The 27,283-nt window shown below is 43.8% G+C and overlaps 1 protein-coding gene across 8 annotated transcripts in view; it reads right to left on the reverse strand.

Moving 5' to 3' along the window:
• Positions 1 to 27,283, reverse strand: part of meis1a (Meis homeobox 1 a) — a 223,435-nt gene that overhangs the window by 5,463 nt on the left and 190,689 nt on the right. The window lies entirely within an intron of this gene.

Consider the following 27,283-nt stretch of genomic DNA (forward strand, 5'->3'; position numbering starts at 1 on the left):
TCAAGTATTTATCCAATTCCCTTTTGAAAGTCATTACTGCCCTTTCAGATCACAACAACACGCTGAGTAAAAAACAAGTTTCCTCAGGTCACCTCTGGTTCTTTTGCTAATCACCTTAAATCTATTTCCTCTGGTTACTGACTCTCCTGCCACTGGAAACAGTTTCTTCTCAATAATTCTAACCAAGCCCCACATAAATTTGAAGCTGTCTATTAAATCTCCCCTTAACCTTCTCGGTCTAAGGAGAATAATCCCAGCTTCTCCAGTCTCTCCACAAAACTGAAGTCGCTCATCTCTGGGACCATTCTAGTAAATCTCTCTGCATCTGCAAGGCCTTGTCTTCCTTCCCGACATGTGGTGCCTACAATCGGGACACAACATTCCAGCTGAGATCTAACTCGTTATTTATAAAGGTTTTGCATAATTTCTTTGTTTTTGAATGTAATCTTAAAGCAAGACAGTTCTTCTCAGACAGCAGTCAAACCTTTCTCATTTGTTCACTTTTCCTTGTCATACCATGGTTAAAGAGCTAAAGATAAAAGTAGGTTGGGCAGAGGACCCAGACAATGTCAAAAATCTACAAAACCAATGGCTTTAAAACACCATTGTACCTATTTTCAAATTGTGAAACATGGGCTCTTATTTAAAGGTTGGAGGAAATGTGTAACAACATCAGAAACATGATTTATAAAGAACAAGATTATGCCTTAGTTACACACATCCTGCAGAGGAATCTGCACACATTCTGTCCAGGTTTCAAACTGTCCTATTAAAATCTTTCAGCTAGAGAATCCCACTCTACGGAATTCCAAAGCCCCAGGTTAAAATTAGTGCCATTTTAGACAGAGGGTGCTTGAACGGTTTCTCCATTAGATGGTTACAGTGGAGGTCATAGCCAGAGCTCAAGGCAAAATGACACAACATCACCTCTTAAATATCATCACCACCATACTGCTCATTCCATTCTGATCGCAGTGGAGTGGGAGTTAGACGCAAAAGAAATTCATCCCTGCAATGTGATTATGTGTTCATAAATGTAATATTTAGCCTTCATTTTTTGCCTTTTTTGTTGAGGTTTCTCCTCCATGCTGGTCTTCTTAGACCATCTATCTTCTATGGTTGAGAAGCCTGGCTAGCCCCTTGTTTACAATGTTTCTTTAATATCATTCTTGAGTTAGCAGTTCAGAGATGTATGACAGTAGCTCAATGACGACTCTCCTTGCAGCATCCTCCCCATTTGGGAGAAGGCTCCATTCTGCCTAGTGATGTTACACTGCTTAGAGCTTTGTCATTTTATGTTTGTTTCAAAGCCACAATGATGTAAGAGGAGACACAGATGTTGCTTTGTTTCATGTGCAGACTGAGAAAGGATAATGGACAGCCATTGGGTTATGAACATGTTGATCACATTACAATTGCTCATGGTTTTATCTGAAGTGTTAAACAAAATTAACAAAGGAAGTCTCTCAGAATGTGGACTCTGCAGCCAATGTAAGATCTTAGTGGAATTAAGTTGTGAGGGAGGTGATAAGGGATCTTCTTCCCTAAACCTTTCCATCTCTCTCTATTCCTTTATGACTTTGCTTAAAACCTACCTCTCTGACTTGCTCTAATATCTCTTTTTGTGGTCTGGCATCAAATTTTGTTTGCGAATGCTCTTGTGAAGTATTTTGGGATGGCTTACTAGGTTAAAGGTGCTATATAAATGTAAGGTCTTGTAAAAGGGAAAAAAAGCCTTGCATTTATGTAGCACTTTTCACAACCACCAGGTGTCACAAAATACTTTACACACAATGAACTGCTGTTGAAGTGCAGGCACTGGTTTAATGTAGGAAACATAGATGCCAATACATGCATAGCAAGCTCCCACACATAGCACTGTGACAAAGAGCAGATAATCTGTTTTTTTGTGATGTTGATTTGAGGGATAGGTATTAGTCAGGAAAAATCCCCTGCTCTTCTTCGAAATAGTGCCATGGGATTTTCTACGTCTGCCTGAGGCGACAGGCAGTGTCTTGGTTCAACGTCTCTTCTGAAAGACGGCACCTCTGACAGTGCAGCACTTCATCGAAGCTGCACTGCAGCGTCAGCCCAGGTTTTTGTGCTCAATTTCTGGGGTGGGGCTCAAATTTGGGACCATGTTAGAGGCGAGACTGCTACCAACCAAACCACAGGAATACCAATTTTATGGATTATAGCAACACTTCTACTTGCCCATGCATGATTATCAAAGAGCAGTGATCAGGGCTTTTTTTCTTAGTTTCGTGCCCTGGTTATGACACGTCGTAGGCAGAGGAGGGGTCGGCAGATTGATTTACTGACAAGTGACTGGCTGTAACTAACACTGCTGAAGCCCTGTCAAAACACTGAAAGGATTACAGCAAGGTTAACGATAGGTTTACAGCATGTCCCGATGGATAGCTTTCATTATAATATTAACATGAAAAATGCACGAATTTCCAAAAATCTCATTCAACGCATTGTTTTTCTGCTCAAAGGCAGGTTTACTGTTTGCTGCAACATTCAATTAAATTTACATGAATGAACAGCAGAAAATGAACAACCTTAAACACTTTTAGTGTTAGTGTGAATGAGTCTTCTGAGCTTTTGGATGATCTGTTTTAATCTTGCCAGTATAATAATAAATGGTAAATATGAACAGATAAAAAACAGAATTTAATTGCTAACGGGTTGAAAGGTTATGGGGAGAGGGCGGGAAATTGGAGTTGAGGCCAAAATGAGATCAGCCGTGATCGTATTGAATGGTGGGACCAGGCTCGAGGGGCTCAATTGCCTACTCCTGCTCCTGATTTTTATGTTCTTACAAGATACCAAAAAATGCTCAGCAGGTCAGACAGCATCTGCCGAGAGAAGCAAATTAACATTTCAGGTCAATGACTTTCCACCACAGACCTGGAACATTGGGCAGTCAGTTCCAAACTTCCCAGCATCGTATTGGCGGAGGGGGTGGGGTACCCCAACACTGCACAGGGGAACCTCCTTTGGTTTCCAGGTAAGGTTTGTAAGGCAAGTGCCCACCGCTGGGAGCCATCCGAAAATACGATTTAAATCGTAAACTATGGATGGTTCTGACTGGTTTACATCAATAATCACCCAGAAAAAGTTTGAAGAATTAAAACCTCTTCTAACTTTTGGGTAACTATCATACAGATCCAGACTTCCCCACACCCCTGATCCCCAGTGGACTCCCCCCCCCACCCTCCCCCACAACCCCACAGGACTCCCCAAACCCTCAGGGGTCTCCCCAACCTCCCTACTACCCCACCCACTGGACCTCCCCCCACCCCGCCGGCTATCCCACCCATGGGGCTCCCCACACACCCGGCCCCTCCAAGGGGTTTCCCCCTATGCCCCCGGACACCCAATGGAACTACCCCTACCACCCCCTGCTCCCCCCGACTATTTCCATCATTCTCGCACCTGCGGTGTTTTGTATGTGAACAGTTTGTTGTGTGAACAGTAGCACAAGGCAAAATTTTCTTTTAAATTCACTAATTAAAAATGAACCCCACTGTTTCAGGTAAAGAGCCCAGAATAGTTGGATCTCATTTTATATCACATGCAAGCAATGCCTTGGCGGTTGCTCTTGATATGAATTATGTTTTCACAAAGCAAATTATACCTTTATGCTCAACATTGAGGAATACTGGAACGCTCCGATTGTGACTTCCAAAGATGAAAATGCCCTTTTAATGAATTATGAAGTGCTAAATGGCTCAACTGTACCCATTATCACACTGAGGACTGCATTAATGTTAAAGCAGAGAAGATGATGTGTTAGACATATCCCTTAACAAAGGGGAACAAAAATAATGGGGCTCAGTTGAGGTACTTTGCCCCCGAGTCATAGGGCAGAAATTTCCCCATTGGGGGGGGGGGGGGGGGGGGGTGTTTGGAGGGGTGGGAGCAAACCCAATTGGGTCCAACAGCCATTTTACGTGGGCGGGCCAATTAAGGCCTGCCCAACGTGACATTTGCCCGGAAGTGCTGAACGCTCCCTGTGCAGGCGGTGGGGGGTGGGGGGGTTGGAGGGAGAATCGAAGCCTGCGCTCTTTCACACGCACAGAAATCTCCTGAGGCACTGGAGTTTAAGGTTTAAAAATTTAAATGAAGAAAAGGAAATATTTTAAGACATGACCCCATGTGACAGTTTCACATGAGCTGGGACATGTTCACGAATTTTGATTAAAAACTTTATTTAATTAATGAAACCTTCATGAAACCTCATCCCGCCCGTGGTTGAGGTTCGATGATAAATGCGAAGACCACCTGGGCTCTTCGCCTGCCCGACAACCTTAAGGTTGGACGGGCGGCTCCGTTAAGTGTTTTAATGGACTATTTAAATGGCCTTAATAGGCCTTTGACAGTTTTGTGTGCCCGCCGAACTGAAAATCTAAATAACTCCCGCCCGATGTCACTGCACATCATTTTACACGTCGGCGAGTGGGCCCCGCCCCCCGCTTGCCGACCCGAAAATTCTTCCCATAGAATAGTAACAGTACAGCACAGAAGGAGCACATTCAGCCCATTGATTCTGCACTGGCTCTTTCAACGAGCATGCAAAATCTCCTGGAGGGTTCTTCCTGACTCTTGATGTCACACTACAGGGAGTCTAGCAAAGCACACTGGAGGAAAGGTCCCCGCTGCTTCTGGGGGGTTCCAGGTCTGCCTTGCCAGAGGCAGGACTTCAGCCCATCCCTTTCAAAGCCTATGATGTGAAAGGAATGGGGCTGGGAAAGAGGAGAGGAAGTGGCTTCCTGTTCGGGAATTCCCAATTCTCTCAAACAGTCGGGACCCAGAATATTACTGAAGATCACCTGCTGTGGGTCCCATCAACAGCAATTTGCATTTACACAGTGTCTTTACCACAACAAAATATCCCAAGGCACTTCACAGGGGTGTTTATTTAACAACATTTGACACCGACCCACCCCCACACAAGGAGATACTAGGGCAGATGCCCAAAAGCTTGGTCAAAGAACTATGTTTTAAGGAGTGTCTTGAAGGAGGGGAGAGAGGCCGAGGGGTTTAGGGAGATAATTTCAAAGCTTAGGGCTTGGGCAGCTGAAGGCACAACCACCACTGGTGGAAGGCTGGAATCTGAGGAGCGGCTGGTAGGACTGGAGCTGTAAAAGAGTGATGAAGGCAACACAACCTTTCCTTCTGCCCTTGCCCTCTCCTCCCCAAATAATGGGTAGTGTCTGGAACATCTGACTCTAAGGGGTCATAAGAGTTGAGTCCTTGGTAATGCATGTGCCCATCGGCACCCTTCTGACCCTGCAAAACCCACCTGGGTTAGCGCTGGAAAGCACTGGCGAGTGCAGCCTTTGCAGTTATTATACCCGAGCATCTCCCCTGGATTCCTGGGGCCATTGTTTGGATCAACTCATTCTGCTGGTGCATAAGAGTTGTACTTTATATTTCTTTACACTGCAGAATTTTGAGACACACCTAGATATATATATATCATGATGTAATGAAACCAACAATATGCTTTCATGTCGCTGGGAATGATAGCATAGTGGTTATGCTACTAAACTAGTAATCCAGAGGGCTGGGCTGATGCTCCAGAGTTGTGGGTTCAAATCTCACCATCATAACAGGACAATTAAAATTCAATCAAGGAATAAATCCGGCAAAAAAAAGTTAGTCTCTGTATTGGTGCCATGAAACTACAAGACTGTTATAAAATCACATCTGGCTCACTAATGTCTTTTAGGGAAGGAAATCTGCCGTCCTTTCCTGGTCTGGCCTACATGTGACTCCAGTCCCACAGTAATATTCTTTGGCTCTTAAATGCCCTCTGAAATGGTCTAGCAAGCCACTCAGTTAAGGGCAATCTGGAATGGGCAATAAAAGCCAGCTTTGCCAGCAATGCTCCCAACTCATCATCTTCTCCAGTTCTCTGCTCGAAGGTTGGTCTGACCCACAGTGCCAAGATCTCCACCAAGGTAGGGCAAGACCCAGATCCCGAATCCATCCCAGCTAGGTTGGGGATTGAACCCCATTGCTGTTGGCACCAACCTGATCCACTCCGGCTAGGCAGTCAACAGCACACCGCCTCCCCACAAAGGAGTCTTAGTTGCTGTGACAACATGCACTTTTCCATGCATGTTGTAGTCTGGAGCTATGGGTAGTGATGGTAGAGTCTCCAATTTCTTTCCATTCACATGGCTGACCAGTAACCTCTTGCAATATTACTGTCTGACATTGGCATGTGTTGAAAGGCTTTGCAGGTTGATACACAACCTGTTTGGCCATGATATGAACGCACATTTCTAGGCCATCAAGTCCTGGAGTGCTATTCAAGCCTGGAGCTTCTGGCTCAGAGACAGAGACACTACTCACTGCCTCAAGACCTCCGTCCAACCCGTCAATGAATAAAAACAGAAGGAACCTGTGCTAGGAGCAATGACACCCCAGGGGAGAGGTATATCCCTGTTACCATCACTCATCTCCCCTCTTTAAAAATACTCTTCTCAAAATGGCACAAGGTGCTAATGCAATTCTCGACATGCATGATGCATATTATAGAGAATTGTTCTGTGGGAGGAACAGAAAGAAAGTCAGGCTTGCATTTCTATAGTACCTTTTCTCCACCTCAGGATGTCCCAAAGTACTTTACAGCCAGTGAAGTATAGTCATGTGATAATGTTCTATGCAATTGGGTGGAGTGGGAGAATCTACATTTATGGCTTTAGTTAAACTTTCTTGCTCTCCTAATTTTCTCCCCTCTTGGATTGCTCTGTAGCTTTTCCCAAGTGACCATCCTTCACTGTCCTCACTCAACAGCCAGTGAACAGGTGCAAGAATTGATCAGGAAGAATAATGGACTGTTGGCTTCTAAGCTCAAGAGTGACTGGAATACAAAGGGTGGAAATTATGATACATAGAGCCCTGGTTGGGCCCTATCTGGAGTACTGAGTTCAGTTATGGGATACATTTGCCTTGCCTTGGAGAGGGTGCAGCACAAATTCAATGGAATAATACCAGGGGTACAATGGTTAAATTCAGAGGACGAGTCTTGTATTCCTTTAACTATAGAAGATAAAGGGGTGACCTAACTGAGGTGTTTAAGATGATTAAAGGATTTGATAAGGTAGAAAGAGAGAAACTATTTCACCTGGGTAGCAGGGGGTGGCGGGGCACAAATCCAGAACGGGGCGGGGGGTGGGGGGAGAGCACCTTAGAATGAGGGCCGGTTTGTTCGAGGGTGATGTCAGGAAGAATTCTTCATCCAGAGGGCAATGGAAATCTGGAACTCTCTCTAAAAAGCTGCTGAGGCTGGGTTGAAAATCAGTTGAAAATCTCAAAACAGGGATAGATAGATTTTTGTTAGGAAAGGGTATTAAGGGCGATGGAGCTAAGGTAGGTAGGTCAAGTTAAGGTCCAGGTTACTCATGATTGAACTGAATGCTGGAACAGGCTCAGAGGGCTCAAATAGCCTCCTCCTGTTCCTGACATTCACCCAATTTCACATTAAGCAGAAGACAGTAGATTATGATCAAGAATGGAGGATCCCCTAATGCAGGGACACTGCAATAGTTGTAGCTTCTATACCACTACCTGACCAATGCCAATCTATTCACCACTGACTGGGGCTTGGGCATGGTGTATACCTAGTCTGCGTAACCATCAACTACCTTAATCGACTGAACTATCAGAGGAGGAGAAATGAGATTTCCACCTAGGAAAACAAGATCTAGGCTTGAATAGAGGCCTGTGCCAGATAAAATACCAGCTTGCTACAGGGAGAATATAGGAGAAATAGCTTTTATATTATATACCACTGAAATAATTCCTCTACTTTCACCACTGACCTCATTCTCTATAAATACCCTCTGAAAAATTCAGAGGGTATTTATAAGAGGTTAAATGATTAACATTTGCAGTAAACCTGCAAAAGAGGATGTTTTCCTTTTTAATGTCCACTGCCTCCATCTTAAAAAAAGCTGAGCAGACACATTATCAGTGCTGCAAACAACCAACTACACAGCCTAAATTGGTTGGATGCTCTTAGCCCATGCACGTAAATACTAAAAAGAATAAACCATCCCAGGTTCTGATTCTAGAGTAATTTATACTAGCTAAAAGTAGGTGGTGTATAGGACTAAAATTCATGCAGACGGGAGTTCTCCAGAATACAGCAATGTATTCACTTGTCTGTACTGTTCCTTTAAGCCATCGTTATGCTCCAATATATAGGCCAGATGGAGATTTATGTGCTGCTGCAAAGTTTGCTATTCAAGCAACGGTCTTACGTAGATTTTTTCAAAGTAGCAAGAATGTGGCAACATGTCTGGATTTTAAAATGGGTGAACTCAATGCTCAGAGGTCAACCAAATGGAAATGGAAATTCACCAAGTTCCAAAAATGAATTTCCGAGAGATTGTTGGCAAGGCCCTGATTCTCGCACCCTTCAAAAAAAAATTGAAAAGCAGAATTTTCCTTCATGATCAACCCGATTGCAATTCAGACTGGGACAAATCTGGTTTCCATCTAGTGTGAACCCAATTACCAAGTTAAAACAAAACTCCTGTTCTCCCCTCCCCCATATCTGACCTGACCTGCCCTAGCACTAAAGATGTAGTGACACAGCTTGCAGCCAGAGAAGTTAATGCAGGAGAACATGCCATTTAACACCAGGTTTGGGCTCTGAATCATGCAGAATATGCTCACAATTTTTGGCGAAATGTAAAACTTTTGTTCTATTAATACCTTCAAAAAAATGTTCTTATTTAAATACAATGATATGAAATGCAAAAAAAAATTGTATTTATCCAGCACCTTCCATGACTTAAGGATGCCTCCCAGTCAATGAAGTGCTTTTGAAGTGCGGTTAGTCTATATTCTACTGTAAGGAAATTAGGTAGCCAATCTGCGCATAGCAAGCCCCCACAAACAGTACTGAGATAAATGGCTAGATGATGTTGGTAGAGGGGACATTGTTGGTTGGCACAACTCCCCTCCTCTTCTTTCACCTGAATGGGCAGAAGGGGCATTGGTTTAACGGCCTCCTCTGAAGGTCAATGTTGCACATCCCCACTAATGCACTTCTACCTCAGAGGTGAGAGTGCCAAGTCAAAGCTGACACGAGGAGGTCGACTGATGGGCACCATTCATGGAACTTTCTAAATATTTACGTTGTCAGATTTGGATGAGCAGAATGGTGACATGTTCCTATTTTGTATTCCTTGTCGTTGTTCTGCGATATGCTGTTGGAAGCTCATTAGGCTGTGGACCACAGTTTACTAATTTGAATAGAATTTAAATACATTTTTTTTTTAAAAAAAACACAGCTCCCAGCGGGATAATATCAATTTAGTGAATGGATGCAAGTTGGGCTCAATTGAGTTTGACATCATGCCCATTTTATGTGTCACTAATGGAAAGCTTGCTTGGCCCAAGATGTTAGGAATTACGATTTATAAGCTTGGAATTTTACTGTCAAATTGGGAGTTCCACACGGGATTTCCTTTTCTTCTTTCTTTTGCTGTTTTTCACTTTTCTGTGCGCTGATTTTTTTGGCATGGCCCTGAATCTCTATGAGGCTATCTTTCTGGGGCCATACACTAGTCACCTATTCTGCTATCAGAGTCATTTATTACGTAGGATTACATAGGATAATGTAGGATATATGGCACAGAAACAGGCCATTCAGCCCAGTCTATGCTGGTGTTTAAGCTCCACTCAAACCTCCTCTCATCTTTTCTCATCTAAATCTACCATCATAACCCTTTATTTCCTTCTCCGGCATACGCTTGTCTAACTTCCCCTTAAATACATCTACACATTCTAGGATATAGAGCAGGGTTACACAGTTGATCCTAGAGTTTAAGGGAATTACATAAAAAGGAAAGACTGGCTTATCCTGGCTGAGTCTTTCCTCCCTTAAAAAAGGACTGGGAGGGGATACGTTAAAAAAAAATAAAACTGTGAAGTGATAGAACAAACTGGAGCCAAATAAGTTTTTTTTCACTATGCACAGAATTAAAGGTCAAAGGGTCATATTTATAAAACAAGGACCACAAGCGAAAATAGGGAATGCTTGAGATGCATATTTTGATGACCAGCGTAGAAGGAAGAGAATAGGTTTTTCTTAATCAACAAGTGGAATTTTGGGTTATTAGAGATGTATCACTGGGACACTGTGGGTAGGTCAGTTAGATGGGCAGAAGATTTTCTTCCACCCGAAGTGGTTGCTACAGGCTGGATTTTACAGCCTCCCCTGCCGGGCGCGTTTTCAGCCGGTGGATGTTTGCAATATATTTCAGGTGCCCAGGCAACCACCCTCCTGCCCACGCCTGACCTGTTTCCCATGGTATGGTGGGGTGGGGGGGAGGTGGGGGGGCGGGAGTGGCAGTGGTAGGCAAGGCACCACTAGGCCACCCACTTGAGGCCTATGAGACCTGTAACTGCCCAATTAAGTGCCTCAATCCGCCTCCACTGTCATAAAACACTAGGCCGGCGGGCCAGAGTGCAAAGGTCATTTTTGAAACGGCTTCTTTGAAAAGGCAGAAAGGAAAGGGAGGGCTCATCGACCAGGGGTGCCCAGTGCTCATTGGTGGCACCACTCTTTGCACCCACCCTGCACCACCCCCTCCACAAGATGCCACCACCCCCTTCTTTTCCTCTCCTCACCTGCCCTCCAAAAACCTGGCACCCCCACGCCCCTCTCCCGCTCTCTAGGCACCCTTACCCATCCTTGCCCTAAAACACCAGGATTTACTTATCGCTGGTGGCCATCACTCTCCTTCCTGTGCTTCCTTGCAGTCCTGACAGCACCCGTAACTGAGCCCTGGTCATGCCGAGACTGATTGGCCAGCGGCTCTTGAGGGTGGGACTTCCTGTCCTCTGAAGGGCGGAAGTGGGGTGAACAGTCTGAACTACCCCCCTCCCCCTCCCCCCCACCCACCCACTCACTCCCCCCACACCCCCTCACTGCCTACCTCCCTGTGAAATCCAGCTCTATATAAAAGGGCAGATAAGTTTCCTGCTGGTAGATTCCCTCCTCTGTCACTCCAAGGTAGTTAGCAGGAAACACTGTAAACCAAGGCGGACTCTGTCTCTTCAATTTTCTGCTCTCGCTGTTGGGAACATATCTGGCTTTTGTTCAAAACATCTGCACAACAATATGTCTAAACTCAACCTCCCAGGGGAATAGAAGACCAAACCTGCATCCTTCTAACATGTGGCAAAACACCAAGGTGTCCAATGCTCTACACCTCCACACAGCCGCTCAAGCACTCATTGTTTGGTGAGTTTACTCAGCCGTGTGGACCAGGAAGGATCCAGGCTGGTTTGTGGTGTCAGCTCATCCCTGTCGGAATAGGGGTAGGGGTGGTAAAATGCATCTCAATGTTTCAGTGATAGGAAGAAGAAATCGGGCATGTTTCTCCTCCTGTTGGTATCACTGATCCTTGTCGGACATGCATGCATGTGGATGCCTTGGCTCCGCAATACCAACAATTGAAATGCTCGGTAATAGTCACATCTAATAGTTGACTAATAGCCTGGCCAGACCGCAGATCTATATCTGGGCAAAGAATTAACAGTGGTAAGGGGTGGAGGAAACAGGTAAATTAAATTTTTATTTCTATTTAGTTTATATATATCACTCTACTCCAGGCATTGAGTCTACTACAACCGGTGTATCTACCTGGCATGATAGGAGGCACAGAGGCCCATTACAGCTCAGGCTCACTCAGGTGGGAGGTGACATGAGGAGAGATTTTTTATGCGGTGAGTTGTTGTGATCTGGAAGGCACTGCCTGAAATGGCAATGGAATCAGGTCCAATAGTGACTTTCAAAAGGGAATTAGATAAATACTTGAAGGGAAAAAAATATGCTGGGCAATGAAGTTTATTTGGCTAGCTCCGTCAAACACTGGTATAGGCATAATGGGCTGAGTGGCCTTCTTCTGTATGATTCTACATGTTCTACCTATTGTACAATGACCTACAGGGACATTGATCATTTGCAATGTGCTGCCAGTCATAGTAACAATCACCACAGGCCCAGCCTTCCTGCCCCAATAATCAGCTATGCACTTGTGGAAGGGGTCACGCAATTCTGTCACTACTTCATCTACTATCGTGTTAAGGAATGAGCGTGCTGCTTCAACATACAATGACTTATATTCTAATCGGAAACATAGGGCTAGAATTTATGGACACAAATCAGGCGGGCCGCGCTTACGTTAAAAAGCAGTGTGATGATGTCAGGGTCAGCAAACTGACGTCATTCCACCCGTCTCCAATAATTCAGAAGGCGAGTGGGCACCAAAATCAGAAGCCTGCATGCCATTTTGAAAAAAAAACAATTAACAAGCTATTGAAAACCGTCAGGGGTGATTTGTGCCGGGCATGAGTAGCGGCCTGAGGGCTGATGAAAATGACGATAAAGGGAACCCTTGCCACCTGTAGCAGCAGAATCAGCTGGTGATGGTGGTAGTGTTTGGCTGGTAGCAGATTTTATTTATTCAGTTTTTTTAAAAATATAAAGGGAGAGTGAGAAGGCAGGGGACCTTTAAATTAGTGACCATGACCGACTTCCAGTTCGCGGCCCAACCTCTCTCCCACCTGATGTCCAATCCTAGATGCAAAATTGGACGTGGGCCTCCCCCCCCTTCCCATTGCTAGTTGACTGCCTTCCCGCTGGGTGACCACTAATTGGCCAAATTGGCCATCCAACGCTTGATTCATCATGTTGAGGGGGTGGAGGGTGGGGGGGGGGGCAGGAGCAAGCAGACCACACACTTCCTGTTCCACCTCACTCACCCAGTCAGAAAGTGTAAAATCCAGCCCACAGGCTGCCACAGTTATACCAAACTGTTGGTTTCCCAAACCACAAGGGATCGCTGAATGTACTTTAGGCAGACATTGATACATGCATTAACAATGCTATGGCGTCCTCACCTGGATATAAACATATAAATGCAAATATGTTTTTTGTTGAAGTTTTTCATCTTGCGCTTATCGCAAGAAAATACCAATGTCAGGGGAAACAACATTTATACTGTATGAGAAGAGAATGCTCATTGGTTGGAATCTGATTGGTAGAAGCGTTGCCATGGAGAATGCAGCCATTGATTGTGACTGACAATTAACTGCCAAGGATATTTTTGAAATTTAAACCAGGCAGCTTGACTTTGATTGGCCAAGACATTGCCCTGGGGAATGAACCAGTGGATGGCTGTCACTTATTTTGATTAGGTGAGACAGGCACAACGCCGACAGACAGAACATGTGCACACATTGTGGCTGTTTCACCTAAACAAAATAAGTGACAGCCATTTGTTGGTTCATTCCCCAGGGCAATGACTTGACCAATCAGAGTCAAGCTGCCTGGTTTAAATTTCAAACAATGCTTGGCAGTTAACTGGTGCATTTTCCATGGCAATGCCTCTACTGATCAGAGTCTACTTGAAAACCAGTCAGCACTCTCTTCTCATAAAGTATAAATATGTTGTATCCCCTGACATTGGTATTTTCTTGCGAATTTTCCCGATGAGTGCAAGACAAAAAGCTTCAACATAAAAAGTCTCTCTTTTTAAGCAATGCTCAAGTTCTGTACTACCAAGTGACAATGTCAATGATGTGACCCTCACCTCAAAATGCAGGTGAGAGATGGATTCATTGTATTCAACAAAGATCACTGTGATTAGTAACTATAATAGGGCTTAATTTAAAACCCATTCACTTATTGCACTGAATAATTTTGTATTGGACTTAAACTGATTGTTGCATTAGATTACGAATTATATGCATTCAGCTGGCTTCCTTGAAAAAAGTTGTACTTCCTTTTCTGCACAAGAAAATAATAAAATAAGATACAATAAAAAATAAATTGATTTCACTTTCTGGCTGAGTCTTCAATGGGTTTTGGTCGCACTAACATTGCAACTTGTGTAATTCTGTGTGCTGTTTACTCCTAACTGAGGAACCAGCAGTGATGGTTGCCTGGTGAGCTAACTGGTGAATGAGTTATCGATGATTCAGGGGGATTTCTACCTTTATCTACAAATAACTTTGTTAGACCTTCATTAGTGCTAAGAACGCCTTGCGTTGAAGATGCTGTGGGCAGAAATCCAAGGCAGTGCCAGAAGGCACTCGTGTCAAGCTTGTAGAACAGCAGTTGATATTATTGTTGGTCAGCTGTTTGTGCTTCTCTGTGCAAGCTACTGCTGAAAGCCATCATCTCTTAATGCCTACTGACCTGCTCAATTGTGGAACATTGGGCCTTTTTGATAGCTGCTCGCTAAGCATTCTCCAAATCAGCTAAAGACAGTTCTAATTGCTTCTTGGATATTGGATCTAAGTCACTTATGGCAACATTAACAGTTCTGTCTTTGATCTCCACTGCAGTAGCCACTTGAAGTTCCATATCTGTCCTTCAACTCCACCTTACACCAGAAATTCATCATTTTCCCTGATTATTGTGTGCTTTTATTGATATCTTTAACAACTCAGATGTAAATGTAACCCCCATATATGTCCCTCAACAACTACTTGAATTTATACAGAGTTTTTAACACAGTGAAGTGTCCCCAGGCACATCACAGGAGAGTAATCAAACTAAATTTGACACTGAGCCACAAAGGAGTTATTAGCTCAGATGACCAAAAAGTTAAGCTTTAAGGAATGTCTTAAAGGAGGAAAGAGAGGCAGCAAGGCAGAGTGGTTTAGGAAAGGAATACCAGAGCTTAGGGCCCAGGCAGCTGACGGTTCAGCCAATATGGTGGAGTGACTAAAAGTGGGGATGTATAAGAGGTCAGAATTAGCACAGCACAGGGAGAGCAGTAGGGCTGAGAGAGATGACAGAGATGGGGGAGGGGTGCTGGCAAGGCCACGGAGGGAACGGAAAAGAGGAGCATTTTAAAATTGAGATATTGCTTAACCAGGTGTTAATGGAGGTCAGCGAGCACAGGGGCGATGGATGATGAGTTAGGACATGCGGCAGCAGAGACTTGGTTTACAGAGAGTAGAACATGGGAGGCCAGTGAGGAGTCATTGAAATGGTCAAGTCTAGAGGTGACAAACATAAGGATGAGGAATTCAGCAGCAGGTGGGTTAAGGCATGGATGCAGTTGGGCAATATTAGGGAGGTGGAAATAGGTGGTCTCAATGAAGGAGTGACAGTGTGGTTGGAATATGATTTCAGGATTGAATATAACACCAAAGATGCAAATCGGCTATTTCAGCCTCAAACAGGGAGATGGATGGAGTCAATGGTGAGGGAACAGACTTTGTGGCAGTGACTAAAGACAACGACGTTCATTGGCTTTCCCAATATCTTGTTGGTGGAAATATCTGCTCATCCAATATCAGACATCAGATTAGCAGTGTAACAATTCCGAGACAATGGAGGCGTTCAGAGAGGTGATGGCGAGGTAGATATGGTTGTTGCCGGTGTACATGGGGAAACCGATGCCATGTCGTGGTTGGCCATTTGGTCTTTTATTGTCTCTCTGAAATTCTTGTTACACAAAATCATCCACAGCAAAATCATGTGCAACTCCCATTTTACAAAGAAGGCAACTAACCCCTTTTCATCAAACAAAAGGAAATCTGGCTTCTAAGGGTCATTGTTCAATGAAAGTCATAATATGCTTGAGAATCCTTTTAATCGAGTAATGTTTTCCTGTGTTCAATTTGGCAGCTGCAATACAATGGAGGGTGAAAATCCACTGTGCAGAGTTACCTTGGAGTTTTTTGTGGGTGATCCAGAGAAAATGACTTTTAGTTTAGGTTTTCTAATTTCTAAAAAACTTTTTGTGGTCTCATAATTTTTCTTTTTAAGAGTCTCCTGAGGCTCCAGGCCTTCCCATGTTTTTTTTTAAAAAACCACCTCGGTGGATCGGGGAGAACTTGAGATGATATCAAATTGTTAACCATTTGGTTTGGAACGAGGCTTGAAGAAAATGTCAAATGCAACATGCATTATAAAAATGAAATAAAATGGCAAACAGCCAAGAAAAATAATAAGGCAGCCCCTTTTGTTAGAACGTATCCTTGTATTAAATAACAAGGCGGATACACTTAAAACAATACTTGCTTACTTTAGCCCAAGTGTTGAAATGTTTTCCTCACAAGACATTTATGATGAGGAAAGCCATTCAGTCCATTTATATTTCAGCCATCCAGGATGATCCTAAGTCCCCTGGCTTTAACAAAACAACAGATTCATAATTGATTCCAGGGCGTCGATTCCAAGTGTTAATGATTTCTTCTATGAAGAAGAATTTCCTAATATCACTGCTAACTTCAAAAGTACTCTGGGTGTACCCACCCCACAGGGACTGCAGTGGTTCAAGAAGGCAGCTCACCACCACCTTCTCAAGTGTAATTAGGGATGGGCAATAAATGTTAGCCTAGCCAGTGATGCCCATATCCCATGAATAAATTTAAAAAAAAAAGATCCTTGTCTGGCCTGCACAATTTAATTTCTAATATTTTGGTGAATTTACTTTTTCCAGACTATTTTTTGTCTTCCCCTAAATGATCACCTCTCAGACATTGTCTGAACGAAAGGTCAAGCCTTTCAGTCAATTCTCATATTTTAGATCTCTAATTCTAGTCATCAGTGTTCTGGCTTCTCTGCACTTGTTCTTCTGCTTTTAATGAGCTTGTGTCTCAGAGATCAGGAATGGACAAGGTAGTCAAGGTGTGGGGGGTCTGACCAGAGCACCATACAATTGCATCATGCTTTCCTCTGGCTTGTATTCCATTGTACTGGAACTATTGTTCAAGGTTCCATTGGTTTTGTTATTTGCTGCTCTGCATGGAGAGAGCAGGTTTGAGTGTTGAGTTTCACTCACACTCCAAAATGTCTTTCAACATCATTGTTAGTTATTTCAGCAGCATGCATGGGGCTGGATTTTCAAAAGGGCCATGGAGTTGGGGACCCGGCACTGGAGAGAGTCAGCACTCTCAGTCCGGACACCATCTCGGGATCCTGACAACTTCCGGACAGTTTTGAATTTTGAAAGGGCCGTTTGGGAGGGCAGGCACCATTTAACAGCCATGTAAGCTCTTTAAGAAACTCGTTGAGGGGTCTGTCCATTTGGCATTGGGATTTTAAAATATTTTCCAGTGAGCCTAAACAGGTTTGCTTAATACATGCCTGTCAGGTTTGACAAGAGGCTTAAGTAAATCACTTTTAGATACAAATACAATTGACCCCATGGGTCCAACCAGCAGCAGCACTGCTCCATATTCTTCTCGTCCATGGCTGCTTTCCACTGTGTCCCACCTCGAGGAGCTGCCCGCTCCCAGTCAGCAAGGCTGCCACCTGCCTTTACCACTGCCACCAGACAGGCATCTCCCACTTCCTGGAGGTGTTTGGCATCTCTACTGGATGCCAAGCTCGCCTCCTGCCCAATTAGGCAATTTACATTTGAGGATCGCTACGCAAGCAATGATGCAGCGCGGGCAAAATCATCCAGCTGTCAGGTTCCCTACTCCACATCGAAAATCTAGCCCATGGAGCTTGTGTGTCACCCATTCTTCTGTGTTGTGGTTTCCCAGCCAGATAGTCATATTATTTTTGGTGGATTCAAATTACAAGGTGGTGTTATCATTCACTGACTCACCACCAAAGGTGTATCCAAATGCGCTGTCTCCATACAATAACAGCTCCTAAGATTCACATCAATTTGCCTCCCTTATAAGATAGTTAATATAAATGTGCTAGTTGCCTTGTTTAGCAGTAATGCTAAATTTGGTGAAGAAAGGGTTTATCTAAGCAGTACATCCAATATGGTAGCATTGCCTGCTGGCATTCCCTATAACATTCAGAGCTATGTAACACAGCAGCCATGAACGTATAAATTTGTCTCAATGAGTAAAAAATATAATTATCTCCTAAAGATAATCTGACCCATCCATGCACAGAAGCTGAATTTAACTGCTCCTTGAACAATTCCAGAGTTTTCTTTGCAACCGCCATCACCCAACAGAAGCCCATTTCCAGTTAGTGATCACCCTTTGTGTCAACAAGTTGCCAACTCTCCTGAACTGGCCTGGTACTTCCAGAAATTGAAGATTCATCTCCATGCAACAGCCAGAGAATAACCAAATGGGTCATTAAAAAAGGAATACGCATGCTCTTTTCATTTTCTTTGATCATCTGTTTCTAAAAATACTGGAGGTAGGACAAAAAGGCCATTTGACTGAGTGTCAGGGATCATCCAATGGGGTAGCAAAGGGCAAGACTTTCATCAGGACCCCGACGTCAGAGTCAAATAGGAGCATTAACCCCCATCCTGTGTGTGTGTGTGTGTGTGTGTAACAGAACCCGGCATTGATTCTCCCCATTTGGCTTATTAGTAGACAGGGAGTGGGCTCATCCTTCAATTAAAGGATGTTGGGTGGGCTCTTGAGGCTGGAGGGCTAATAGGAGGCCTCCCAGCTTGGAAGGAGACAAGCCCTGCAGTTCAGGTAGAGAGAGAGAGAGAGAGAGAGGGCACGTCCATCCTGAGGCAGGCTCTCTCCAACTTTTTAAATTTGAAAATGGCTGCAGCATGGCCACCATCTTGGCCAGGCAGGTAAAGAGAGCCTGAAAGCCTGCCTGGAGTGCTGGTGAGTGCTGGAGTGCCCGAGGTCTGTTGCCTAGAGACCATCTCCAAGCAGCTGGCCTAGTCCCTGATGTCGGCCTCTGACAATAGGCCCTACTAGGCCTTTAACCGGCCCAATTTGCTACCTGTTGGTTGTGGCTGGGTAGCCCTGCTGGCCCTCTTAACAATGGCTCAGGAACAGCTTGGTGCCATCAAACCAACTCACAGGTTGGTAGTGCAAATTTCCACTTCCACAAGGGGCTAAAAGCCCTATCCCATTGGTCTGTTCTCCTTCCAATTGGCTATGGGAAGGAGGGGGACTACAAGGGAGGTGGGGAGTGGCTGTTGGAGACAGAAGATGATGTGATGAGTCCTTCAGGAATGCATCAGGAGTTGGCAACCCTATTATTCTACTTAACAAGGCCAAAACTGACTTTTATCCCCCTTGACCTACGATTAAACTTAAAAGCATGCCACAGATTTAAGTAATGCTGAAAAAGAGAAATTTTATTTGCTGAAGCTTTAAGATTTAAGTAATCTATTTTGCTTAGTATGTTTCTAAGTTTCCTTCATATTCTCCTCCTTTCAAGCCTAAAATGCTTGAGATTTTCCAACCTTCCACCAGCATGTTCAACTGCCTTTCTCATCACTCAGTCCTCTGCCATTTGGTACAAGCCTTGGCACAGCTTCTGGTGCCTGAATGTGACTCACATGTCTGAGCGATTAGAAACAAGCACACAATATTCAAAGTGCAGTCTTAATAAAGCAACTTACACTCACAACATGGTGGCTCGGACCTTTACCCTACTGATTTATAAACCACTGGAACAATAAAAAATGGCAACTTTATTGTGTAGGAACTGCAGTAAATACTTCATTTGCAAGATTTCAAAAGGATTGGACAAAACAAGAATTCATCTTGCATTCGGACATTGTAGAATTCAATTATATCAAATTCAGTGAAGTGAATTACACTGAGTCAAAAACAACAATAATACCTGGAAAAACTCAGCAGGTCTGACAGCATCTGTGGAGAGGAACACAGTTAATGTTTCAAGTCCGAATGACTCTTCATCAGAACTGATCTGATGAACAGTCATTCGGACTCGAAGCGTTAACTGTATTCCTCTCCGTAGATGCTGTCAGACCTGCTGAGTTTTTCCAGGTATTATTGTTGTTTTTGTTTTGGATTTGCAGCATCCGCTGTTTTTTGCTTTTACACTATTTGAGGATTCATTTCGGCCTCTTCGGTCCCTTTTAAAAGTTACTTTATTTTACATCTTTTTAAAAGTTTCCTCATGACACAAAAGTAGATGCACAAGAAACAACTCTAGGCCAATAAGAAATACATTTGCATTTATATAGCACCTTTCAGAATACCCCAAAGAATTTCAAAGCTAATGTGTAGTCATTGTTAACACAATCCCAAGCCAGCTGGTGAAGGATGGAACTAGATACGAGTACTTTTCCTTAATAAGTTTATTTCCAGACTGCAACATCACATATCTGCTCCTGAACTGCCTTCATCCTGTGTCCCAGCTATCTCCTTATGCTCTTTTCAGTGTGCCAATAAAATAATTAACAAATTAGGTAACTGAACACATTGACAGCCCTTTAATAGAGCACTGTAATGAGAGGCAAAACTTTTAAGGAAACTTACATAATTAAATTAAAATATTATTTCCAGGGCTGATGAAGCACTCCAACTCCCCTGGTGCCCACAGGTTGCAGAATCTCTCTTTATACTCTTCTTGAGTATACAATAAAATAAAACAATTAACAAAATGAATTAAACAAGCTAATTAAACAGATTGCTAGGTCCTTAAAGGGCACCATAACAAAAACACAATTTTAAAAGGAACCTTTTCAAATTAAATTAAAATGTCATTGTGGGGGCTGAGAAAGCACTGTAGCCCCTACAGTGCACACCCGCTGCAGAATCTCTCTTTGTCATGCTCTCAGCATTTAATTAAACAATGCCCTTTACCTGTGCACCTTAACAATACAATTAACATACCATTAACAGTCATTGTTGCACTGTAGAAAGCACAGCAAGACAAAAACAAAAATAAAAATACCTGGAAAAACTCAGCAGGCCTGACAGCATCTGCGGAGAGGAATACAGTTAACGTTTCGAGTCCGTATGACTCTTCAACAGAACAGAGTGCAGAGCAAGGTTCCACGAACAACAATGAGATCATCTGCTTTGATGCAGTTGGACGTAGGGCAGATATTGGCAGACGTGGCCTCAGTTTTTAATGTCTCCTCTGATAGACAGTGCTTTTGGAAGGGGAGCAATCCCTCAGTACTGCCCAGGAGCAGAGTCTAAATTTTGTGTCAAATCTCTGGAATGAGACTTGAACTGATCAACCTTCTGACTCCGATGTGATTGTGCTACTGCCCGCAGGAGGCGCTACAGAGACATAGTGGAACCCTATTTGTGTGTCCCTGTGGCAGCATAGCTGATATGATGCTTTCACTGCATAGGGGGCATTTTTAATCATTTAAATTATGACCTTTCATCTACAATATTTTAAAAAGATATGATGATTTATAGACCACTGGGAACACTGAAAATAATACCAGTGAAAGTGCTATGTTCCCCATTAAAAGTGCTCACAAAGGATTGCATCAAGAACAGTGTATAAGCGAAGTTCACTGCTGACTTGTGCTAACACCAGAAAGATGGGGCTGGACTAAGTCAGCCCAACAGCATTAAGTGCCCTTCAGGCACATAAGTAGCCACCGCTGGGCCTTTCCCGGAATTCAGGACCTAGTCGGTGGAAGCCTTCCTGCTGAGAGCTCTGGCCAATCAGGGGCCAGCAGCTCCTCAATGCCAGTTACTGCCACTGGAAGCGCTGGCAGCTGCTGGTAATGCACCCACCAGAGGCCCACGACCAGCACAGGGGTGAGTGAGGGCCGGATGGGGATTGTGTGGGAGGAGTTGCGGGGAGGAGGGGGCTGGTCAAGGGACATCAGAGGCAAGGGCAGGGGGTAGATTTGAGTGTCGCCCTGCTCCCAATGAAGAATCCCTCAATTGGGCACAGAGTGCCTGACAACGCCTTCCCCTGGGGGGGCCACTGGCAAACCGGATAGGGTTTGCTGGGTGGTCTTCAGGAGATGTGGGAACGCCACCACTACATTACAGTGGGCTCAGGGATAATAGGTGAAAATTGGCTCATTCATGAACCCAACTGACATCTTGCCGCCAGTTGCTGGGAATCCTGCATCAAGCCCTTCCACCCTGCAGCTTAACTGGAACTTTCCGGCTCTACTCTGTAGATACCCACACCACATGGACTATAGTGGTTCAAGAAGATAGCTCACTACCACCTACTCAAAGGCAATTAGGGATGGGCAATAAATGCTGGCCTAGCCAGCGAAGCCCACATCCCATGAATGAATAATAAAAAAAAAGGCAGAAAAATGTCAATCTGTGACCATGCACAAATTGAAGCGTAGTGCCCAGCTTTGGAAATGCTTGCATGCAGAAAGGGGAAAATTGGGGTCATTATATTTCAATATAAAAGGTGGTGACTGACGTTGCGCTCCAATCTGTAAAGAGTGGATTATTGTGGCCGAAGTTACTGACAGGAGGCCTAGACATGGCAGAGGTTATTCCATATAGCAGTGCAAGTAATTTGGCACGACTGCTTCAGAACACTGCAGTCAAACTGCTGCATTAAGGTCAAATCTCTAGGACAGAAAAATTGTTCATCTCCTTGATTAAGCAGGTTAAAGACTATCGGCAATGTGATAATATGTGACTGTGCTGACAGTGTGCAGTGTCTCATTCATCTCTGGATATACATCAGCCTGCAATAATGCAACAGATGTGCAAAACATGCAAAACTACATTCAGAAAACAATTCACTGAATGTCTGTCAGTTCAATCAGCTATTCCAAAACATAATGAAAATCTATCACAGCATGAAAAATGCCTTAGAGGTAGTCTCTTCTAGTGGTACGTAGGAAGAAGTGGGTCTTTTTTGATATACACATTTCAAATGCCATATCTTGTTCTTCCTTCATATTGGATTTCTTTAAGGGCGCTGTGCTTGTTTACACTTGGCTTGCTAAAAACTGAAGGAATAATCAACTTCATCAATTTTCATAGTATCATTTAGCAATAATATTGCACCAAGGGTCACAATAAGAGCCAGTCTGGTCCTGTTGCCAAACAACAAATGTATTTTTGTAATTCAAACAAATAGTGCGTTTACTAAGTGTGTGTTGGTCATCATTCTTTGAATAGTGTTCTCCACACTATAAATTAGGTCCTGCAGTTGGTAAAGCCACTGAGGAAAGTATGTGCCTGCCCCTATTGAATTGCATCCGAGTGTCTCAGCTCTCTTGTAGGATGTTCACCTTTGAGGACCCTCTTCTTTCTTATGTCACCTTGTTGGCTCTTTACTATATGCCAAAGAGGGAGAGAGTTGCAAGTTGACCTGTGGATATCACCATTTGGAGAACGACATACTTAGCATGATATCAAATATTCCTTTGGATCTCCAGTATGTTCAATCCACAAATGGCTACCACTTCTGAAAAAATAATCTTAGACTCAACTCCAGAGGTAAGAGTAACATATGAAAACTTTTTAAAATATCATCTATGTGTACAGGTGCAAATTTTTAGCCAAGTGGTGGAATTTTATTTTTAAATATTCTTTCATGGGATGTGGGCTTCGCTGGCTAGGCCAGCATTTGTTGCCCATCCCTAATTGTCCCCTTGAGAAGGTGGGCTGCCTTCTTGAACCGCTGCATGTGGTGTAGGTACACCCACAGTGCTGTTAGGGAGGGAAATCATCCTAGTTGAGTGATTTTAGACCTAAATGGCTTCTTTCATCAAAATTATGGTAATGACTCGTATTGGTTTAACTTATGTTGCATTTATTTTGCTAATCAAAGTATCCTTGATGAATTTTTGCAAGGTGCTCACCACCTCCTTCTCAAAGGCAAATAGGGATGGGTAACAAATACTGGCCTCACATCCCATGGAAGAATATATAATTTTCAAAAATTGGAACTTGAAGAAGTGCTGAGGTGTTGTTTTTTGTAAGTTTCACTAACTATCTTTTTATATTTATCTCCCCCATATTTTCATCACTTCACCTTTTCTAGCCTGGAAGGGGCAGTGGTCTGAACTGCACACAGGAATTCTCTCTGCTTGCCTGATGGGTGCAGCTCCAACAACACTCCAGAAGCTCAACACCAGCCGGACGAAACAGCCCACTTGATTGGCACCACATCCACCACCTTCAACATTCACTCCCTCCACCACCTACACACAATGGCAGCTGTGTGTACCATCTACAAGATGCAGCAACTCACTAAGGCTCCTTCAACAATTTCTTCCAGACTCACAACCCCTACCACCTAGGTGAACAAGGACAGCAGGCAAATAGGAACACCACCACCTGCAAGTTCCCAACCAGACCTTTCACATTCCCCTTGACACACCATCCTGACTTGCACATATGTTGACAGTTCGTTCATTGGCAAAATGCTGGAATTTCCTGCCCATCAACACAGCGAGAGAACCTTCGCAGCAGTTGCAGGAGGCTCACCACCATCTTCTCAAGGGGAACCAGGAGTGGGCAATAAACGCTGCCCATCCCAGTGACACCCATATCCCAAGGGCATATAAATAAAAACAAAAACATTTTCAACAGATGTTGTCAGTTGCATTTGATGACCACCCAGTTTGAGAAATCAGTCAACTTGCACAAGATGATCTATGTCAGTCTTTCCAGCCCCGAGACACAATAGCATCTTCAGAACGTAGCCTCGCTCGTAGTTCAGAAAATTCATCCAACCGCAGCTGCAACCGGACTCTCACTGAGTCCTGTGATTCAAAATTTGTGATCTTCCAGATGGCAATCAAGGGGTCATACTGACTCAGTAAAATATTGCCTTTTATTTACTTGTTCAAAAGAAATTCAACTTCATGCATAATCTCAAATCGATAGGTTTCTTGACTCTGAGAACCAGCTATGACTATCTTCTCTGACAACCCTTTAGTGAGAAACATAGGCAAAGTGTAAAGAATTGCCTGCCTGCAAGTATGAAGATTACGAAAGTTAATTATGCACACTGCTACATCACAAAGGCACAGGCACATTTAAGCTCTAAATTACAACTGATTGTAAGAATTTCAGATTATTCTTGTATTGACCCCCACCCCCCTGGCTCATGAATCCCTAGTGTGAAGTTGAAAATTATAACACATGAACCCCAATAAATAAAAACAGAAAAGCTGGAAAAGCCCAGCAGGTCTGACAGCATCTATGGAGAGAGAAACAGAGTTAACGTTTTGAATCTGTATGACTCTTCTTCAGAGCTTCAGAACCTCAATAAAACTTAGTTCAACTCTAATGGGAATCCTAGATTATCAGTAATAAGTTTTGAACTTGGGCTGCCTCCACAATTTTGACATAAGAAAGAGAACCTTTCCTGGTGCTGTTTCAAGCAGCTCATAATGAGAGGTTCCTTGTAATCACGCTGACTGGTATTGTCTCTTCTCTGTCGCCTTTTGGACTTCGGCACAAACAATCTAACAGCCAGTTTATTAACCCAAAGATAGATCGGACAGGACAGGGTTCCCTTCCTCTTGTGATCAGCCATAGTCTCTGTCTAGTCGGATCCTTCCCAGGGAGAAGATCTGGCTCAAGGATCAGAGCCGATTAGGTCAAATCGGCAAGCATTCTTTGCTGTAAACATCTCCATCACAGCACCCAGAAACAAAGCATTATGGAAAGTGTCTACTGTGCCTTAGAATAATGTCAAAGTCATTGATGAACAGCTCTGCATCAAATCTCATTGAATCACTGAATGGTACAATACAGAGGGCCACCATTTGGCACAATGTGCCTGTGCTGGTAATTGGAATCATCGGTTGCAATTTTTCAGCTCGGCCGTGGCAGAGCCTGCCGCAGCAGACGCAGCCTTCAACCAAAAGCCCATTGACTCTCCGCAGGACCGGAAACTCCCGGCCATTGTTCTTTTTTGGAGCGGGGAAGGCTAAGGGGAGATTTGTTAAAGGTGTTTAAAATCATGAAGGGTCCAGATAGAGAAAATAAAGAGAAACTGTTTCCAGTGGCTGAAGGTTCAATGAGACGACACAGATTTAAAGTGATTGGCAAAATAGCCCAGAAACTATATGAGGAAACACTTTTTATGCAATGAGTGGTTAGGATTTGGAATGTAAGATCATAAGAAATAGGAGGAGTAGGCCATTCGGCCCATAGAGCCTGCTCCGCCATTCAATAATCTCATGGCTGATCTGATTACGGCCTTAACTCCACTTTCCTGTCTGCTCCCCATAACCCTCGACTCCCTTTTCGATCAAAAATCTGAATATATTCAAGGCTGAGTTAGACAATGATCCAGTCTTCACTGCTCTCCCAGTAAGAGAATTACAAAGTCTAATGACTCTCAGAGAAGAAATTCCTCATTATCTCCATCGTAAACGGATGACTCTCATTTTGAAACTGTGCCCCCTCATTCTAGACTCCACTCGAGGGGGAAACATCCTCTCAGCATCCACCCTGTCAAGCCCCCTCAGAAGCTTATATGTTTTAATAATATCAGTGTGCTAGCTGATAGAGTGATGGATATGGATTCAATAGTAACCTTCAAGAGGGAATTAGATAAATACTTGAAGCAGAAAGAAATTGGTGGGATATGGGGAAAGAGCAGGTGAGTGGGACTAACTGGGTTATTTTCAAAAGAGCCAGCACAGACTTAATGGCCTGAATGGCCTCCTTATTTGCTGTACTATTCTATGGTAACTCACTGTGTGAACAGAATGTCACTGATCAAACATTTCCATTAACACCTCAGCTAAAGCATTAAAACAACACTATTCCAAATTCATTCTTTTGCCAATGTTTGTAATGTTCACTTTTAGCTATAAGGAACCTTAGCCTAAAGTCTCTGGAAGTCCTGCGCCACTACTGGAGTTGCAGCAGGGTGGGATTACACCTGCCCACTTCACTGGCTCTGATACGGTCCCAAATGTTTGGGATGAGGGACAATCGCGGAAACCTGAGTCATTTGCAGTACTACCGAGGCACTTGAGTAGCAGTACACTCTAGCTCCATTGGGAGTCCATGAGCTGGTCAGGCCAAAGCCTTTTATTTATAATTCATCCTTGGGATATAAGCATTGCAGGCAAGGCCAGTGTTTATTACCCACCCCTAACTGGCCTTGAGAAGGTGAAAGTGAGCTGCCTTCTTGAACCACTGCAGTCCATGTGGTGTAGGAACACACAAACTGCTGTTAGAGAGGGAGTTCCAGGATTTTGACCCAGCAGCAGTGAAGGAGTGGAGACATAGTTCCAAGTCAGGGTGGTGAGTGTCTTGGAAGGGAACTTCCAGGTGGTGGTGTTCCCATGTTTCTGCTGCCCTTGCCCTTCTACGTGGTAGAGATCGTGGATTTGGAAGGTGCTGTATGACAGTTGGTGAGTTGCTGCAGTGCACTTAGTGCATGGCACACAGTGGACCCACTGTGTGCCAGTGGTGGAGGGAGTGATTCTTTATGCTGGTGGATGGGGTGCCAATCAAGTGGGCTGCTTTGTCCTGGATGGTGTTGAGCTTCTTGAGTATCGTTGGAGCTGCACTGGAGAGTTTCCTATCACAATCTTGACTGGAGCCTTATGGGTGGGAAGGTTCTGGGGAGTCAGGAATTCCCAGCCTCTTTCTT

Source organism: Carcharodon carcharias, chromosome 2 (genome assembly GCF_017639515.1).
Source record: "Carcharodon carcharias isolate sCarCar2 chromosome 2, sCarCar2.pri, whole genome shotgun sequence".
Lineage (NCBI taxonomy): Eukaryota > Metazoa > Chordata > Chondrichthyes > Lamniformes > Lamnidae > Carcharodon > Carcharodon carcharias.